This window comes from Mus caroli, chromosome 1, assembly GCF_900094665.2.
Source record: "Mus caroli chromosome 1, CAROLI_EIJ_v1.1, whole genome shotgun sequence".
Classification (NCBI taxonomy): domain Eukaryota; kingdom Metazoa; phylum Chordata; class Mammalia; order Rodentia; family Muridae; genus Mus; species Mus caroli.
In genome coordinates, this window is record NC_034570.1 from 78413437 (window position 1) to 78419569 (window position 6133).

Below are 6133 nucleotides of genomic sequence, written 5' to 3' on the forward strand. Positions count from 1 at the left end.
CCCAAAAAACAAAACAAAAAAAACAATAAACAAAACAAAACTCAGAAGGGTGGACATAGACAATAATACCCTAGGCTCTTCGCTGCCCCTGCTGTCCACGACATCCCTCCATTCCTGGGGCATTAGCCACAGACTCCAGCCACCTGGGAAGGCTGGAGCTAAGGTAAGATTGGCAGCTCCAGTCTCCCATCTGGGAGACAAAGGATCTAGCCTGTCACCAGAAGCTAAACTGTCCCATCTTGATCCTTAGGAGCCAGGGCTCTGAGGAAGAAAGTGGCAATGACATAGGGAGTGGGAAGCTGGGAGCAGGAGAACATCCCTTCAGAGTCTTGGCACGGTGTGTGCTTCTCAACACCCCTGAGTTTCCAGCACTGCTCTTCATACTTCCCCCAGGCGTCATATGAGGAACACACTTTCCTCCCTCCCTTCCTTCCTTTCTTCCATATTTTGGGTATCTCACTCCGTAGCCCTGGCTAACCTGGAACTTGGTGCCATCCTTTTGTCTCAGCTTCCCAAGTGCTGGCATTACAAGTGTGAACCACTGTGCCCAGTAAGTGAGTAAGTGCTGAAGCCCAGCTTCACCACTTCTCTGACATCTGTTGGATAAAGCAGTTTGGGACCCATTCAAGAAGGTAGGACATAAGCTCTGGGGTTTTTTGTTTTTGTTTGTTTGTTTGTTTGTTTTTCAGGGGAGTAACACCATGTGTGTACTGACAGAGGCCAAACATCTAGACCGTCTTTAGATAATTGAACAATTTGTGAGCTCCCTCTAAGTCTCAGTTTCCCTTTGTGTTAACCAGGGATGGTAAAATAGCTATCCATATCTAGGGATTCATATCCATATTCTGGATTCATATCCAGAAATCCCAAATAGTTCCCCCAAAAGCCCAAGTTAAATTTGCCATATATAAAGCCTTCTGCTGAGGGGACATCCCCTGTCCTCAAACTCTCTCCAGCACTGATCTGAGCTTGTTCACTTAAAGTGCTTGCACTCACTTACTGGGCCAAGGTCACCTGATTATGGCCCCGAGGAATTGAATCAGGCCAGGCTGAAGGGGTCACAGCACACCTGAGGCTGTGACAATTTTATTGAGAGCCCATCAGACTTTTTATATCTTCATCAGAGACAGACTATGATGGCAGCTGCCAGGATCAGTACTGTTGTAGTTACTTGGATACAATGATGTCTGCAAGCTATACAGTGTACACAAGATTAATGTCTAAGACCAACTGACCTATCAATATCAAAGCCTCTATGCTTCCTTGACTTCCAAGGAAACATATAGGGAAACACAAAGAGGCCTAGAGCTTCACCGCCTGAGGAAGTGCATTGATCTCTCAGGAACTGGCAGGCACACTGTGCCCCAGGGGCCACAGATTCTTATCAGAAAAACCTATGACACATGACTGTCCCGAGGCAGCCAGGCCAGGCCAACTTTATGGTTTCCTGCAGACTATCTCAGGTTTCCTTTATATATGATAAAGTGAGGACTGTGTAAAACCAGGCTGGGGGCCCTGTCCTAAGCTATTCCATGCTATATACAATAACGTTGCTTGGTTTCTGTTAACTTGATGCAAACCTAGAAACATCTGGAAAGAGGGGATCTTCATCAAACGCTTCCAAAGGACTGACTTGTAGGCAAGTCTGCAGGGCATTTTCTTGATTAAAGATTGATGTGAGGGGTGAGGCAGCTCATTGTGGGCCGTGCCACCCCTGGGCTGGTGGTCCTGGGTTGTATAAGAAAGCAAAGTGAGCAAGCCATAGGGAGCAAACCAATAAACAGTGTTTCTCCGAAGCCTCTGCTTCAGGTGGTACCTTCAGGTTCCTTCCTTGTGGTAGTTTGAATAAGAAAGGCCCCTACTGGCTCTCAGTTTTGAAAACTTAGTCACTGGGGAGTGGCACTATTTGAAAGGATTAGAAGGATTTAGGAGGTGTGGCCATGTTGGAGAAAGTGTGTCACTTGCAGGAGGGGGAGAGCACTTTGAGGTTTCAAAAAGCCCATCCTGAGCCCAGAGTCTCTTTCTTTCTGCTGCCTACAGATCTAGATGTAGAACACCCAGCTCCTTCTCTAGCACTATGCCTGACTGTGTGCTACTTCTCCAGCACTATGCCTGACTGTGTGCTGCTATGAGCCCTGCCATGATAATGGATTAAACCTTTGAAAATATAAGCCAGCCTCAGTTAATGCTTTGCTTTACCAGAGCTGCCATGATCGTGGTGTCTCTTCACAGCAAGAGAACACTGACTAAGACCTGCCTTGAATCCTCCCCGGACTTCCCTTCATGGTGGGCTAGACTATAGCTGTAAGCTGAAATAAGCCCTGCCCCCCAAGTTGTGCTTGGTTGTAGTGTTTATCACAGCAGTAGGAACCCTAACAAAACGGGATTTTCAGACCATGCCTTGTCCATTTTACAGGCAGCAGCATGACATTCTGTTTGGAGATGGAAGACAGCTGATCCTGGTGTGCATGTGAATAGCATCCACTGTCTGGCACCACTCATGCAGCACAAACTGATAAATGACTCATTCCTGGGACTGGAGAAAAGAGGCCCCCTATAAATAACTTGGGGTCTTTATAAATATATTGTGACTTTAGTGGCACATGGGCATATTAAAGCCATATTTTAAAAACCAAATTCAGGAGCTTATGGGGCACAGGAGACAAATGAAAAGCCCCTCATCCAGGCCCCTGCAAAGATTTAGTCACCTGACCTGAGATGATCCCCAGTCACCTGACCACCTGGTGTGTCATCTAACCACCTGGTGTATATATCAATAGATTGTCAGTCAGAGAACTCCTGTCTTTGGGGCTTTGGCTTCAGCTCGGTTTAGTCCCTGCCAGTGACACTATCTACTCAAAGGCCATCTGCCTATCCTCTTCCTCTGTTTGTCCACATGGACCGTGATGTCCACTCATCTCATTCATTTGTCTGGACTCAGGCCTGCCCCTTTGCCTCTGTGCCGGACTCAACTCTCCGGCTGCACTCGGGGGCAGCAAGCACACCGCACACCACCATCTCCATGGGCTTCTGCAGAGACCGCCTGGCTGGTTTATTTCACTCCCACAGACTCTTACATTCCAATCCATTTCTACACTTTTTGTTTGTTTACTTGTTTGTTTGTTTTGTTTTTCGAGACAGGGTTTCTCTGTACAGCCCTGGTTATCCTGGAACTCACTTTGTAGACCAGGCTGGCCTCGAACTCAGAACTCTGCCTGCCTCTGCCTCCCAAGTGCTGGGACTAAAGGCGTGCGCCACCACCACCTGGCTCCTATCTATTTCTAAACTCTGCCTACTCGGGCTTCTTTAAAACTCCACTTCTCTAACCCCTTCTAGCCATTCGGAAGGAAGGAAGGAAGAAAGGAAGGAAGGAAGGAAGAGAGATAATAGATAGATAGATAAATAGATAGATAGATAGATAGATAGATAGATAGATAGATAGATAGATTAGATAGAGGTTACAAGAATGTATGGCAAGTCTCACCCACAGCTAGGAAGAACTCAGTGGTCTGAACACCCCCAGCATTCAGAAGTTAGCAAAAAAAGGTAGCTCACCACCATTCCTTTGAGCATCTGCCTCTGCCATGTCCTCTGTTTGTTCTCCTCCTCATGACTAAAGAACCCCAACATCCCCTAAGCCTGTCTCCTTTTGTGATTCATCCTGGGCACACAAAATCACTCATGGCTCCAGCCTTGGCTTCTCGAGTGGCTTTGGGGGTCACTAGTTCCCCACACTTTCATCACGGCAAGGGACATGGGTGTCTGTACTCTTGCCGCTGGCTCTCACTAGCCATTTATTGTTGTAAATCTATTGCTGACTTCTGGGGTAACTCCAGCGGGCTTTGCCTTTTAGAAAATTCAGCTGGGCAGGAAAGCAGGATAAAGAAGTGTAGCGTCCCAGGCTTTAAGGATAGATGCCATGCTACCCCACCCCCATCGCTGCACCCATCCCAGCCTGGAACCAGCAAACACTGGTTTATTATGCTCTGCAGCGCCTGCGCAGGCCTACCGCCAATTCTGCAAGCTGCCCAGCTCAACTCACAATGCAGTCTCTGCAGGAAGCAGGGGGAAGAACTGACTGGTCCCAAAGGCATCTTCAGGGCTCATAGGAATGAGGCATTCAGTGGTGGCTACAAGCCATCTGGTGGAGCCCTGTGTGGCTTGGGAAAGTGGGCAGCGTCTAACCTATCTGGGACGCAAACATCCTTTCTTTCTATTTCAATAAGAGATGAGAAACGTGATTGTTTATCTGTTCTCAGTGTACAGAGGATGGGGGACAGGACAGGCCATGAAAGGAAGAGGACATCCTGGCTCCTTGCCACCCCATGTTGGCACCCACCACTCAGGTTCATCCAGACCTTTTCTGCCTTAGGTAACCTCTGTCTGTGCAAGCAATACTGCCCATGGAGGCTACCCAGCTGGCTCCAGAGACCTCCCAGTAGGGTAAGAGCTCCTTAGGCCAGTTTACTGTTACCAAGGAAACCATCCCCCAAGGCTCCAGGGCTGAAATGTGCTGGACAGAGACGATGCCTAGGGCACCTTTGGACTGTCTCCAACTTGGTCTTGTAGCTGTTGTTGTTGGTAATAAAACTCACATTTACCCAAATGGGATCAAACACAGGGTGGAAAGAAAAGCATTTCAGTGGCTCCAGCCAAGTCCTGGAACTTCCATGGTCCCATGCTGCAGCGAGAGACTCTGGATCCGATGTCCTGGCTCAGGAGGGCTGTGTTCCACTGGTTCTGCATGTGTGCATGGTAGGCATTTGCAGAGCTGCTCCTGTCCCTTTTTGGAGAATAAGTGCACAGCAGGCAACATGCCCCACGCTATGAACCCTCATGGAAAAGGAGGCAGGGAGCCAAGCAGATGCCCCAATGCCTAACTCTGCATGGAGAGGGCATTGACATGGCTTCTAAGCTGCTTTGAGAAATAAATTCCTTTCCAAGGCATTCTGCTCCTGGGCTGCAGGACTGCAGATCCAGATGGAATGAAACACAGAAAGGAAGGAGAGGAGGCCAGTCAGTGTGGCACTACTGTGGGCTCAGAACAAAATGCACGGCACATCACCTCTGCCCTCTTAGAGCTCATAGACCTGGTGACATGCTGATCGCCTGGACTCTGTGACCTTTTTGTCTGGCAGATTTGGATGGAGATCAAGGTGTAAAACGCAGGTAGACAGCACTGCAGATCACAAGCTCTAACTGTCAGGCAGTGTGTCAGGTGCACTAACGTGATAAATCCAGGGCATAGTGAGAGGAGTCATGTCTGGATGACCTGTGTTAACACAGGGACCTGTGTTAAATGCCACCCCATGCCATCAGGGTCATATTGTCACAGTTTTAAGATACTCTTGTATGATTCATCTTGGGTTCCTTGTTGACCAGACAATGGTCTCATCAGACTACAGAAGAAACACACCCCTATGCAGGTGAATGACAATAGCTCTACAAACTGCCCCCAAGACAGCTGCCTTCTCTCCCAGCCTTGAGGCTATGCATGAACCAGAGCTCCTTGGATTTCAGGACTTCCCAAATGCCGCAGAGAGAGGAAGGCTGGGATCTGCCCAGGACACAAAATGCTGAGCCGGCTGCTCACCTTGCGGCCTTGCGGCCTCTGACCAGACCCTTCCTTTGCAGCCTTCACCTGGGGCTAATGGACCCTGCCTCTTGGGTGTTGCTCTGTGGCCCATCTGCTCATCACCCTCTCCAAAAAATCCAAAGTATGCAGTCCTAGTTGTTTGGAATCCTACTGACCACCACATCCTAGACACTGTTTGAGAATTTCTGTACAGGCCAGAAAACAGGAGACGGCTGGTACCATTTCTGTTCAACTCTATTAAATGTTTTTTGAACAGATCTTACAGATCCTTCCCTAAGTCTGTAGATAAAAACTAAAGGCTTTCTTGAGGAAGGTGCTAGAGCTTGTGTAACTGAGCCACAAACCTTTTGCACCTTACAGACCACTCTAGACCCTCTCACTTATAGAGAGAGGTCACTGCTGAGACTGAAACCAGACTTGCCGCCACACCTAGCACTCCCTGGCATTAGTTCTCAGCTGGGTAGCCCTTACCTCTGGGGCTTTGCTGGATATATGAGAATAGGATGCTGCATTCATCCACGTACCACCACCAAGTCC